The sequence below is a fragment of the Lutra lutra genome, chromosome 10 (genome assembly GCF_902655055.1).
Source record: "Lutra lutra chromosome 10, mLutLut1.2, whole genome shotgun sequence".
NCBI lineage: Eukaryota > Metazoa > Chordata > Mammalia > Carnivora > Mustelidae > Lutra > Lutra lutra.
In genome coordinates, this window is record NC_062287.1 from 99,696,531 (window position 1) to 99,711,632 (window position 15,102).

At 38.4% G+C, this 15,102-nt stretch overlaps 1 pseudogene; it reads right to left on the minus strand.

Moving 5' to 3' along the window:
• Window positions 1–12,124: 12,124 nt before the first annotated feature.
• LOC125078583 (olfactory receptor 4C11-like) lies at window positions 12,125–13,022 on the minus strand (annotated as a pseudogene).
• Window positions 13,023–15,102: the final 2,080 nt, after the last annotated feature.

The window sequence follows — 15,102 nt, forward strand, 5'->3', positions numbered from 1 at the left end:
AATGAATGTGGGGATTCTGCCAGTTGCAAATACGTCTTTTCAAGTAATGCATTCTGGAACTGGGGAAGTAACCATAGAATGAATTCATTGACCTACTGCCTAGAGCACAGATTAGGCCTGAGCTAAAGCTCCAATGACTACATTCCTCAATAAGCTCCTGTTCTGATTGGTGGATCATAGGGTGTTTTGGATTTCCTAGAATCAGTTTCAGGTCAGTATGTCCAGAAGTGCCTGAAAGACTGGTTATTTTCTTTTCTCCAATGCACAATTTGACTGAGAGAATGCCTCAGGTCTCTCTTGGGGAAGGCTGAGGGGAGGATTAATATATAGAAATGTCCCAGGGTCTTTCCTCAAGGGAATCAAATCTTCCCGTTATTTAAGAAATTTGAGTCCATAAACTGGTTCCAGACTGGGAATTAATGTGAAGCCATGAATCTCTGACTTTATAATTAAGTTAGACTTCTGTTTGCTTAACCTAGACTATTTTTTGCTACCCTGGATAAGTAATACTTGAATACGTTTCTTCCCTATTTTACTTCCAAGAACACTGTCAAAAAGTACCCCAAGACGGTTAGTCTGATTGTATTGATTATCTCATTGGTGTATTGCATCTTCTCTCCTTTATGGGAAGCATGCCTACCTTCTCATTGAGGAGCTTGAGTACTTCAACGTGGCCACTATTATCTGGGATCAACTATCTCTCATTCCATTGGAATTTCCCAGTTTAGTGACACTAAAGGTCTGGTCTACAAAAAACAGGGATCATAAAGGTTTTCACAGGTGCTGGGACTACTGTGTCAAATTTATTTATCACAGCCATGATAAAAGGTATGTCTTTTAGACCCAACCATAGGAGTTAAGGAGATATTAAATGAACAATCCATTCTTTATTTTATTTTATTATTATATTGTATGTTTGCCCCGTATTTATTTATTTATGCATTTTAAATTTTGTTATATTCTTTCAGTGTTCCAAGATTCATTGTTTATGCACCCCCCAGTGCTTCATGCAATATGTGCCCTCCATAATACCCAACACCGGGATCGCCCATCCCCGCATCCCTCTCCCTTCCAAAACCCTCATTTTGTTTCTCAGAGTCCACAGTCTCTCATGTTTCATCTCCCTCAGATTTATCCCAATTCTCCTTCCTTTCCTTCTCCTAAAATCATCCATTGTGCTCCACAAGTTTGTTTGATTCAACCAGGAAACCAAAGAAGAGCTTAAATAATTCATAGAAACCAATGAGAATGAAGACACATCAGTCCAAAATGTTTGGGATATCACAAATGCCTTCCTAAGGTGGAAATACATTGCCATCCAAGCCTCACTCAAAAAAAAAAAAAAAAAAAAATCCTGTATACACCAATTCTCTATACACCTTAAAGAACTGGAAAACCAACAACACATTAAACCAACCCCATGAACAAGAAGGGAAATAATTAAGATTAGAGCAGAAATCAATGAGATAGAAACTAGAGACACAGTAGAACACATCAACAAAACTAGGAGCTGGTTCTTTGAAAGAATTAATAAATTGGTAAATTGCTGGCCAAACTAATCCAAAAGAAAAGAGAGAGGACCCAAATTAATAAAATTATGAATGAAAGGGGAGAGATAATGACTCACACCAAGGAAATAGAAACAATCATCAGAAATTATTATCAAAAGTTATATGCCAATAAGTTAAGCAACCTAGAAGAAATGGATGCATTCTTGGAAACCTATAAACTTCCAAGACTGAAACAGGAAGAAATTGACAACCTGAATAAGCCAATATCTAGTAACAAGATTGAAGCAGTGATCAAAAACCTCCCCCAAAAAAGAGTCCAGGGCCTGATGGATTGCCTGAGGATTTCTACCAAACTTTTGAAGAAGAAATAATACCTAATCTCCCAAAGTTAAAAAAAAAAAATAGAAACAGAAAGAAAACTTCCAGACTCTTTCTCTGAAGCCAGCATTACCTTGATCCCCAAACGAGGCAAAGACCTCATCACAAAGGAGAATTTCAGACCAATATCCCTGATGAATATAGATGCCAAAATTGTCAACAATATCTTAGCTAATAGGGTATTAGAATATATATTCTATATAGTATATTAGAATAATATAGTATATTAGAAAGATTACCCACCATGGCCAGGTGGGATTTATCTCTGGGTTGCAAGGGTGGTTCAACATTCACAAATCAATCAATGTGATAGAACAAATCAATAAGAAAAGAGAGAACTATGTGGTCCTCTCAACTGATGAAGAAAAACCATTTGACAAATCCAATCTACATTCCAATGTTCTTATGCCTTTAAATCTCTCCCTTTCATTAAACCAAGTCAGGTCTGGTAACACTAATTTGCTCAATATGAACCACCTTTTGATTCATATAACAGCCACCAAGCAAGAAAACTGTTAACTTTTCCTCAATTCCCCAGGTACAAAATTAAAAGAAGAATATCTGCTCCGTGAACCCATATCAAGATTTGGCTTGATTGACTTTTATGTTTTTTCCATGAGTGTCTTATTTTTGTATTTATGTATTAGAAAAGACATCATTATTTTGGATTGTAGTGTGTTCTCAATGAGTCACATCTGGAACCTTACATTTAGGGGTCTGCTGGGACCCACATCTAATTATAGGTCTAAGAACAAAGAGAGTAATGGGGGTGGATCCTGAGGAGAATCAACCCCTTCTTTTAGGGCAACTTTCTCTGGGGGACCCATTAGAGTTTCTGTAGACAATGCAGAGTTAAGCCTTCAACCTAAGAAGGAGAAGCCACTTCAATAGGCAAAGAAGACTCATCTCTGTTCCCTTATCCTCCCAGTATCTGAGGAAGAATCTGGTTTTCCTCCATGACTTCTTTATTAAATCTTCATCCCATGCCAAATTCTTCTGTTTATACTCTGAAATATTTCTTAAATTCTTCTATATCTCTGAGTTAGATTAGTTTACCTTGGTGTAGACTCTCAGTTGGTGATTTTCATAAAAGTGAATTTAAGGACGATGGTTGAAGGAGGTTGACTACAGTTCTGGGAGAAGATTATGGTCCCAACTGGTCCTTGGCTTCAGCCTGTAGCCATAAAAAACCCAGAGGAATATATTTTAGTACAGAATCAGTTCCACCTTGAGGCAAAGTGTCTACCCTGTTGTTCATTGGTGTACAGTGGGTCGTGGAATGGTGGGCAAAGCATATTAATTTGTTCTGGAGCAAATTCACAGAGAAGTTGGGGTACTGAGCTCTGAGCTGTTAATAGCCCAGACACACAACAGCTGGATCATTACAGGACTGAAGGGGAATGAGCATGCTAGACATTCTGCATCCCCTCCGGCATCACCATTCTTCAGACCTCTAACCTTTCATACCCAAGTCATTTCAGGAACATCTTGATGTCACTCTTATTACCTTCAATCCATTTCATATACTAATGACCCATACAGTTATGAAGTCAAACACAAATCAAACTATATCACTTGCTGGTTCAAAGGCCACACTGCATTCATGAGGTTTCATGAATACTGATTTTCACACCTTGGCCTTTGTTAGGCATTTTCTCTTGTAAGAATGCTTCTACTCCAACTTATGTGTACCTATTCACACCCATGACTTGATTTCTAGTTTCAAGTTCCATTTTGTATGCCCCTTCATCTTGGAACATTTCCTGAAACCTCAGGTCTTTGCTGTGTGTCCCTCAAACATGCTTTCATAGCACTTGTGCTGTCACTACCTTACCATTTATAACACTGCACTGTCATTTTCTGCTCCCCTCTAGGAGTGTCTCAGTGGATATGAAGCCTGGGAAGGCAAGACCCAGGTTCCTCTCTACTTACCATCGTAAATGCAGCAGCTATCAATGTGTCTGATACATTCTTTGGCATTCTTTGGGCTCAAGAAACATCTGTTGGTTAATGAGTGAGGGACAGAATGAATAAGTGGAATATAATTATGCTGCCGTCATCTTGTGTGTAGACAGAGCCATGTAGTTTTAATAATATATTCTCATAATGAAATGCTATCAAAATTAAGCTAATTGAAAGAGAAAAATAACACAGCTCCCAATCATATGATGAAATCTTTCTGAGAGCAGGAAAAGTATCCAAATAAACTATTTGCTCTTTCACTGAGAATCTGTTTCAATTTGTTTCTCATCACACAATTTAAGCAGGAATTAAAACAAACTGTGTTTTCTCTTACACCGTACACAAAGATAAACTCAAAATGGATAAAAGACCTCAACATGAGACAGGAATCCATCAGAATCCTAGAGGAGAATATAGGCAGTAATCTCTTCGATATCAGCCACAGCAACTTCTTTCAAGATATGTCTCCAAAGGCAAAGGAAACAAAAGCCAAAATAAACTTTTGGGACTTCATCAAAATCAAAAGCTTCTGCACAGCAAAGGAAACAGTCAAGAAAACAAAGAGGCAACCCACGGAATGGGAGAAGATATTTGCAAATGACAGTACAGACAAAAGATTGATATCCAGGATCTATAAAGAACTCCTCAAACTCAACACACACAAAACAGACAATCATATCAAAAAACGGGCAGAGGATATGAACAGACACTTCTCCAATGAAGACATACAAATGGCTATCAGACACATGAAAAAATGTTCATCATCACTAGCCATCAGGGAGATTCAAATTAAAACCACATTGAGATATCACCTTACACCAGTTAGAATGGCCAAAATTAGCAAGACAGGAAACAACATGTGTTGGAGGGGATGTGGAGAAAGGGGAACCCTCTTACACTGTTGGTGGGAATGCAAGTTGGTGCAGCCATTTTGGAGAACAGTGTGGATATTCCTCAAGAAATTAAAAATAGAGCTTCCCTAGGACCCTGCAATTGCACTACTGGGTATTTACCCCAAAGATACAGATGGAGTGAGAAGAAGGGCCATCTGTACCCCAATGTTTATAGCAGCAATGGCCACGGTCGCCAAACTGTGGAAAGAACCAAGATGCCCTTCAACGGATGAATGGATAAGGAAGTTGTGGTCCATATACACTATAGAGTATGATGCCTCCATCAGAAAGGATGAATACCCAACTTTTGTAGCAACATGGATGGGACTGGAAGAGATTATGCTGAGTGAAATAAGTCAAGCAGAGAGAGTCAATTATCATATGGTTTCACTTATTTGTGGAGCATAACAAATAGCATGGAGGACATGGGGAGTTAGGAGAAGGGAGTTGGGGGAAATTGGAAGGGGAGGTGAACAGTGAGAGACTATGGACTCTGAAAAACAATCTGAAGGGTTTGAAGAGGTGGGGGGGGTGGGAGGTTGGGAGAACCAGGTGGTGGGTATTAGAGAGGGCACTGATTTCATGGAGCACTGGGTGTGGTACAAAAACAATGAATACTGTTATGCTTAAAATAAATTTTAAAAAAGATTAAAAAAACAAACAAACAAAAAAAAGAGAGATGTAGCTTGAGGTCTCAGAGTCTGAAACTGATAAATAGGAAAAAATTCCTTCAACCCAGTAATTTTTTTTTCTTGAACATTTTATTGACTTTATTCATCTCCCTTTATGCTTTTTAAAAAGATTTTATTTATCTATTTGACACACAGAGTTCACAAGTAGGCAGAGAGGCAGACAGAGAGAGAGGGAAGCAGGCTCCCTGCTGAGCAGAGAGCCCAATGTGGGGCTCTATCCCAGGACCCTGAGATCATGACCTGGGCTGAAGGCAGAGGCTTAAATATTTGGCTGAGCAACCCCACACACAAGTGTCCCAAGTTTGGATATATGTATATAGTCACATGCCATTAACAAATTCAAGATCTAGAATACTTTCATTCAACCAGAAATTTCTGTCATGCTCCTTTTTCAGTTAATTCCCTCTGATGAAACTATTGTCCAGATTTGTATCACTGTGTTGTAGTGTTGTCTATTCTTTAACTTCATGTAAACCTAATCACAGAAGTTATTCATAGTACATGGTATCTTTGTTCTAGAATTTAACATATTGACATGTATATCATTGGTCCACCACTTTTCTTTGCTGAAGATTATTCCGTCTATCCTGTCAGATTCTGCCTTGCAAGTGCAGTGTATTTGAATTTAATGTAATTGTTAAATGTTGGGAAATAGTTCATCTTACTGTAGCTTACTTTTTTGTTCCTCTATACCTTATTTTAATTCTTCTATTTATTCTTCTGAGCTATTGAGTAGATGATTTTTTCAAATATTCTATTTTCTCTTCTTCTTTACATATTTTTTTTTAATTTTTATTTTTTCAGCATAGCAGTATTCATTATTTTTTACCACACCCAGTGCTCCATGCAATCCGTGCCCTCTACAATACCCACCACCTGGTGCCCCCAACCTCCCACCCCCCACCCCTTCAAAATTCTCAGATCGTTTTTCAGAGTCCATAGTCTCTCATGGTTCACCTCCCATTCCAATTTCCCTCAACTCCCTTCTCCTCTCCATCTCCTCTCCATCTCCCCTTGTCCTCCATGCTATTTGTTATGCTCCACAAATAACTGAAACCATATGATAATTGACTCTCTCTGTTTGACTTATTTCACTCAGCATAATCTCTTCCAGTCCCGTCCATGTTGCTACAAAACTTGGGTATTCATCCTTTCTTTTTTCTTTTTCTTTTTTTTTTTTTTTTTACAGCTTTATAAACATATATTTTTATCCCCCGGGGTACAGGTCTGCGAATCGCCAGGTTTACACACTTCACAGCACTCACCATAGCACATACCCTCCCCAATATCCATAACCCCACCCCCTCTCCCAACCCCCTCCCCCCATCAACCCTCAGTTTGTTTTGTGAGATTAAGAGTCACTTATGGTTTGTCTCCCTCCCAATCCCATCTTGTTTCATTTACTCTTCTCCTACCCCCTCAACCCCCCATGTTGCATCTCCTCTCCCTCATATCAGGGAGATCATATGATAGTTGTCTTTCTCCGATTGACTTATTTCGCTAAGCATGATACCCTCTAGTTCCATCCACGTCGTCGCAAATGGCAAGATTTCATTTCTTTTGATGGCTGCATAGTATTCCATTGTGTATATATACCACATCTTCTTTATCCATTCGTCTGTAGATGGACATCTAGGTTCTTTCCATAGTTTGGCTATTGTAGACATTGCTGCTATAAACATTCGGGTGCACGGGCCCCTTCGGATCACTACGTTTGTATCTTTAGGGTAAATACCCAGCAGTGCAATTGCAGGGTCATAGGGTAGTTCTATTTTCAACATTTTGAGGAACCTCCATGCTGTTTTCCAGAGTGGTTGCACCAGCTTGCATTCCCACCAACAGTGTAGGAGGGTTCCCCTTTCTCCGCATCCTCGCCAGCATCTGTCATTTCCTGACTTGTTCATTTTAGCCATTCTGACTGGTGTGAGGTGATATCTCATGGTGGTTTTGATTTGTATTTCCCTGATGCCGAGTGATATGGAGCACTTTTTCATGTGTCTGTTGGCCATCTGGATGTCTTCTTTGCAGAAATGTCTGTTCATGTCCTCTGCCCATTTCTTGATTGGATTATTTGTTCTTTGGGTGTTGAGTTTGCTAAGTTCTTTATAGATTTTGGACACTAGCCCTTTATCTGATATGTCATTTGCAAATATCTTCTCCCATTCTGTCAGTTGTCTTTTGGTTTTGTTCACTGTTTCCTTTGCTGTGCAAAAGCTTTTGATCTTGATAAAATCCCAATAGTTCATTTTTGCCCTTGCTTCCCTTGCCTTTGGTGATGTTCCTAGGAAGATGTTGCTGCGGCTGAGGTTGAAGAGGTTGCTGCCTGTGTTCTCCTCGAGGATTTTGATGGATTCCTTTCTCATATTGAGATCCTTCATCCATTTTGAGTCTATTTTTGTGTGTGGTGTAAGGAAATGATCCAATTTCATTTTTCTGCATGTGGCTGTCCAATTTTCCCAACACCTGCCTACTTGTGATCTCTGTCAAATAAATAAATAATATCTTTAAAAAAATATGTAAAAAATAGAAACAGAAGGAAAATTTACATATTTTTTTAAAGATTTTATTTATTTATTTGACAGAGATCACAAGTAGGCAGAGAGGCAGGCAGAGAGAGAGGAGGAAGCAGGCTCCCTGCTGGGCAGAGAGCCCGATGTGGGGCTCGATCCCAAGACCCTGAGATCATGACCTGAGCTGAAGGCAGAGGGTTAACCCTCTGAGCCACACAGGCGCTCCTTACATATTTTCTTAATAATCAACTATATTTTTAGAGCAGTTTCAGGTTCACAGGAAAATTGAGCAGAAGCTATGGAGATTTCCTTCATCTCTTCTGTGAAAACATAGGCAGAGAGGCAAAATAGTAATTTTTCCAAAGACATACAAATGTCCAGCAGGTACAACAAAGGGTGCTCAACATCACTCATCAGGAAAATACAAATCAAAGTCAATGAGATACCACTTTATATCTGTTGGAATGGCTATGATCAAAAAGAGAAGAGATAAAAAATGTTGGTGAGGATGTGGAGTAAAGGGATCCCATGTACACTACTGATGGGCATATAAATTGATATAGTCATTATGGAGAAGAGTATAAATGTTCCTCAAAAAATTGACAGTAGAACTACCATCCATCAATCCTGCTGTAAATATATACCTAAAGGATCTGAAATCATGATTGTGAAGGGCTCCCTACATTCCTAGGTTCATGACATCATTATTCACAGTAGCCAAAGTATGACCAAAACCTCATACCTGACTGGTGAATCAACAAAGAAAATGTGAGATCTTTATTACTCAGACATTAATAAGAGGAAATCTCTGTCATTTGTAATTACAAATTGGAGCTGGATGGAGCTGGAGGACTTGACATTAAGTGAAACAAGAAAGTCACAGAAATAGAGATACCGTATGATCTCACTTATATGTAGAAATGATATAGTTTAATTCACAGAAGCAGAGAGTAGAATGGCAGTTACCAGGGGCCAGGGAGCTGGAGAAATGGAGAGACATCACCCCAAGTGTACAAGGTTGCAGTTACATAGAATGAATAAGTTATAGAGATCTAATATATAGTATGGTCACTATAGTTAACCATACCATAATGTATACTTGGAATTACAAAGAGGATAGATCTAAATTAAATCTTACACACACACACACACACACACACACACACACACACACACATACAATGGTAACTATATGGAGAAGATAGATTAGTTAATTGTCGCGGCCAGTGCGACAAATCAACCAGGAAACGTGAGGGTAAGAGGATGGTGAAAAGAAATTAAGAGACAAAGAGATGGGGGCAGGAGGAGCACTGAGGATGATGTCCAACAGTACTAAGTTTATTCAAAGCATTAAGGCCATATATATAGTGATAGGAGAAGCAATACACCTGTGTCTAGTTAAACAACCACGAGTTCCCATAATAAGTTTCACATTTAACTATAAGCAGACCTCATGACGCCAAACGGCTGATGCTAGTACAATTGTTCTGTATTGATACAGCAATCCTGAAAGTAATTTATGAGCAGTACCAGGGCAGCAAGGACCAGCAATGAACTTTTGACCCAACTGAATTGTTCTCATTTGTTTAGCAAGCATGTGGGAAGTCACGCAGGTGAGCGCACAACACGTAGCAGAGACCCGTTCTCAGCACTACTCAACTTTTCCATCCTAAACCTTTTGTTAGGTTATGCGGACTTTAAAGGAGGCAGAAGTCAGGGCCTGGTTTGGTCCTTGTCTCAAGCCTTATTGTGGCTTCCCACAGTTAATAATTAGTTAGATTATGGTGATCTTTTCACATTATATGTATGTTAAAAAAACCCACTTGTACAACTACATATATATACAACATTTTATGTCATCATGCCACCTTTGGGACACTAGAACAGTCACTAGCTTCATAATAACCCAAAAAGCAAAAAGTAGTGAGAACATTGAAAACATGATATTTTAATTTTTTTAAATGATCTTTATTTTTTATTTTTTTTAAGATTTTATTTATTTATTTGACAGAGATCGCAAGTAGGCAGAGAGGCAGGCAGAGAGAGAGGCAGAGAGAGAGGAGGAAGCAGGCTCCCCGCTGAGCAGAGAGCCCGATGCGGGGCTCGATCCCAGGATCCTGGGATCATGCCCTGAGCCGGAGGCAGAGGCTTTAACCCACTGAGCCACCCAGGCGCCCCTAAATGATCTTTAATAGGAGTAAATTATTGGCATTAATAGTTTTCCAGGTAATTAGTGGAGAACAGCATTAAAAGTGAAATTGTATATTTTCATAGTTACTAAGGATGTGGGCCACTTGGATACACTGAAAGTAATGGATTTTATTTATTTATTTTCAAGTCTTTATTTAGATTACAGTTAGTTAACATGCAGTGTAATATGAGTTCCAGCTGTATAGTTTAGAGATTCAACATTTACAGACCACAGTAAGTGCTCATGACATGTGTATTCCTTATTCCCCATCACCTATTTCACCCATCTTTCTAGCCCCTCCCTCTAGTAACCATCTCTTTGTTTTCCGTAGTTAAAAACCCATTTCTTGATTTGCCCCCTCTCTGTGTTTTTCCCTGTACACATTTTTTTAAATAAATAAAATTTAAACAAAAATTTAAAAAAAATTCCACATGAGTGTAATCATATGGCATTTGTCTTTCACTGACTGACTTGTTTGCTTAGCCTCATATTCTCTAACTCAGACCTTGTCATTGCAAAGGGCAAGACATCATTCTAATGAAAATGGAAACTTGGGCTGTGTCCATAGTTCTGCTATTGTAGATAATGCTGATACAAACATCAGGGGACATGGATAACTTTGAATTAGCATTTTTATACTCTCTGAAATCAATGAATTTTAAAAATTCATTGTATAACTCAGGAATACACATATTCAAATCATGTGTGCTAATCTGTTCTGTTTACTATGAGCACCACAATTCTCTTTTTATTTATTTTTTTATTTTCTAAGATTTTATTTATTTATTTGACAGAGAGAAATCACAGGCAGGCAGAGAGGCAGGCAGAGAGAGAAGTGGGGGGAAGCAGGCTCCCCGCTGAGCAGAGGGCCCGATACGGGGCTTGATCCCAGGACCCTGGGATCATGACCTGAGCTGAAGGCAGAGGCTTAACCGCTGAGCCACCCAGGTGCCCCCACAATTCTCTTTTTAATACCAACTTGTCAATCCACACTACCCTTTCTTAGGAAAGCACAAACAGAGAAGCAAAGTGGCTTCCTGCTGCAGAAGCAGGTTTTCTCTAACTCCATTACTAGAGACATTCAAGCATGTATTTCTGAATGCCTCTGGTACTTCTGTTTATTCCACTGATAAAACACAGCAGTAAATGAAATACTGTGCTTTCTTCCCCCCTTCAAATTGGGTTCTACTTTTCTGTACTACAATCACAGAAAATATATTTTATCTCTGTTGTATTTTAAATACATATTTAGTCTTCACAATATTTTTACTTCTTTCTGCCTTAGAGTTACAGTATTCTCTTGTTGTAGCTCCTATATTCCAATCATATAAATTAGCTGAATATTTCCAGGCTTTTGTAATACTACATTCAAAAAATCTCATCCATCATGTTTCAAATATCCTGATACTCAAAGGTATCCTGAATATCAAAAAAAGATATTGTTTATGAAATAAATGACATGTAGTATTTATAATCTTTTTGGCCTTTGGTTCACTCATGTGGAACTTATCAAGATAAATTAATGATATACTGAAAAAAATTTCTAAACACACAAAGTTAATTCCTTTGCTTTAAATGTGTTCAAGTGAAAGCAGGATTCCTCACTTGAAGTTTACTCTAGAGAGAATTCCAAATCAGAGACTACAGGCCATTCTTCATTTATGGATACTCACTGTGTGATCAGTTGTGATTGTATAAATATCTTTCTCCTTATCAAACCAGAGTGTAGACTGAAATGTGAGTAGTATTTCATAATCAGCAATGTCAGAATTGAGCTCTCGTGAAAAGTTAAGAACCAGGCTGGTGATATGATGGAAGCTACTAGTTTGAGGGCAGAAATACAGAAAAAAGTAAGGAAATCAGGTGCATTGTAATAGAGTGCTTGGTCAAATGAGGATACACACCATTTTATTTAATATCTGTACAGATTGTGGAATCAAAAAAAACCCTCAGTTCATCTCTTGCTTTCTGAGGTAGTTGTGATATGCTATAGCTTTCTCATGGTGTTTTTCACTTCCGCATTCCTCAGGGTGTAGATGAATGGGTTGAGAAAAGGTGTCCCAATAGTATAAAATATGGCCACCATCTTGTCCATAGGAAAAGTGGTTGGAGGGCGTGTGTATATGAATATACATGGACCATAGAGTAAGACTACTACTATGATGTGAGAAGTGCAAGTCGAGAGAGCTTTTTTCCTCCCTTCTGCACTGTGGTTTCTCAGGGAATGCAAGATGACAATGTATGAGATCACCAGAATTACAAAACTGCTTGAGCAAAGGGCCCCACTGTTAGACACCATCAGTAGATTGATCATGTATTTGTCCATGCAAGCAAGTTTCAGCAAGGGCTGCAAATCACAGCAGTAATGATCAATTAAATTGGGTCCACAGAAAGGTATTCTCAAGGCCAAGATAATCTGGGTGATAGAATGGATAAAAGCCCCTATCCATGCAAGGATAATCAGGATGGTACAGACCTGCTTTCTCATGATGGTTGGGTAATGTAAGGGCTTACAGATGGCCACATAGCGATCAGCGGCCATGAAGATAAGCACAAAGATCTCCATGCCACCAAATAAATGTAGGGCAAAGACTTGAATCATGCACTCATTTTAAGTTATGTTTTTTTGCGGAGAGTGAATCCACAATTAGTCTGAGGGCTGTTGTAGTTGAGAAGCAGGAATCAGCAAGGGACAAGTAAAATAGGAAATAATACATGGGGCTTCTAAGTGTCTGGCTGAACTTGATGGTCACAATAATAAGCAAATTCCCTATCATGGTTCCCACATAGAAAATGAAGAAGATTACAAATACCATCTTCTTTTTCGTAGGCTCTTGGGCCAATCCTAACAGTATGAATTCAGTTACGCTGATATTTTGCCACATTTTTTCAGGCAAAGTGGAGAAAGCACTGGTTAAAAATAATCTGCAAAGAAAAAAACAATATGAAGTGAATACTCCATTTGGAGGCTCAAATCCATATGCTTGATAATGGATGTGCCACTTACCAGTGGGTAATCCCTTACCTTTTGTGTTGTTTTCTTTTGAATAAAGTGCAAGACATAAAATTCATTCACAATCTATTCACCTAATTGCTAATGGAAGAGGTGAAATATATCAATAATGAAACAGTACCTGATTCCTCAGGCACAATAAATATTAATTTAGGGGATTTGGTAAGAGGTTATCTTTCTGAGCTGAATATCTTTGTTTAGTTTACAGCAAGGACCAGTTAGGGTAGCATGTAGACAAATGAAGAAAAATCATGCATGTTTTGCATAATGTGCACTCACACCATTTGAACCTGATAAATCAGTTGTGAAGTGTCTCCTAATAATATTCTGAACATTCAAGGAATGTTGTAGAAACATCTGATAGTGTTTTCCATTATGAAACCTTAAAGAGATAGAGAGGGAGAGAGAGAAGGAGCGAACAAGTGAGAAACAGACCTTATTTTAGCAGGGAGCATTCAGTCAGTTGGTCCAGTCTATCGTAAAATGTATTTAAATCTATTACCTTGACTTTTATATCCTGTTACTTTAACCCTCAATAATGTCTAGTTGTGTAGAGTTTTAAATTCATTTCCTATTACAAAATATGTACTTTAAAAATTATATTGTGTTGTACAAAGTACAAAGTACAAATTCTTTGCCTCGTTCAGTATATCAATGAATCCATCCACATATTTTCCTAAGGCACAAGAAGAGACTGAGACTAAAATAAAGGGTAAATAGAAAACATTTGGCGTAAGTCAAAATATTCTTTTACATTCCATGTTATTTTAAGCACCAGGAATTTAGAAAATAAGCTAAAGAATTTCCAAGTAATAGCTGAAACTTTTCAAGATTTCCTGAAATCTACTTTTCTTAAGTGTGGCAGTAATTCTCTACATTACTTGGTGTTCATCATAAATATACTCTTTTTTATGTTTCGTTAGCCACTGTATAGTACATAATTAGTTTTTGATGTAGTTTTTAATGTTTTATTAGTTACATCTAACATCCAGTGCTCCTCACAGCAGGTGCCTACCTCATTGGAAGTGTACTGATTATTCTGATTGTTGTATTGCGTCTTCTGTCCTCTATGGTAAGCACACCTTCCTTGCCTTTAAGGAGCTTGAGTGCTACCACTTGGCAACTATTACAGGGGGTTAACTATTTCCCCTTGTATTGGGATTTCCCAGTTCAGTGACAATAATGGTCTGGTCTACAAAAATACAGTGATCACAGAGGTTTTCAAGGGTGCTGGGACTAGCATGACAAATTTATTTCTCACAGTCATGATAAAAGATATGTCTTCTGGACCCTCCCAGGGAGGTTTAGCAGATCTTAAATGACAAATCCAATCTAACATTCCAACCTCCCTATACCTTTAAATCTCTCCCTTTCCTAGAATCAAGTCAGGTCAAATTCTCATTTGCATAATATGGGTCACATTTTGATCCATATTTCAGCCTCCATGCAGAAAAACTGTTAACTTTTACTCAGTTCCCCAGCTACAATATTAAGTGAAGGATCTCTTTTAAGTGAACCCATATCAAGAAATTTGGCTTGATTGAATTTTATGTTTCTTCCAGGATTACCCTATTTCTGTCCTTTTAAATTAGAAAGCACATCATTATTTTGGAATATAGGTGCTCCTCATGGGTCACACGTGAAACCTCACCTTTTGAGGTGTGCTGGGAATCATGTCTTAGTTATAGGTCTAGGAGTAAAGAGGGTGGTGGGGGGTAGGTCCTGAGGAGAATCAGCCCTTTCTTTCAGGGCTACTGCCTGGGAGAGGAGCATGACAGTTTCCTTAGGCAATGCAGAGTTAATTAATCTCCCTTCAGATTAAGAGGGAGAAGCCACTTAAACTGGTAAAGAAGACTCATCTTCTCTGCTCCATCATCCTCCCAGTCATCAAAGGAATCTGGTTTTCCTCCATGATTTCTTCTTAAATATTCATCCCATGTCAAATTCTTCTG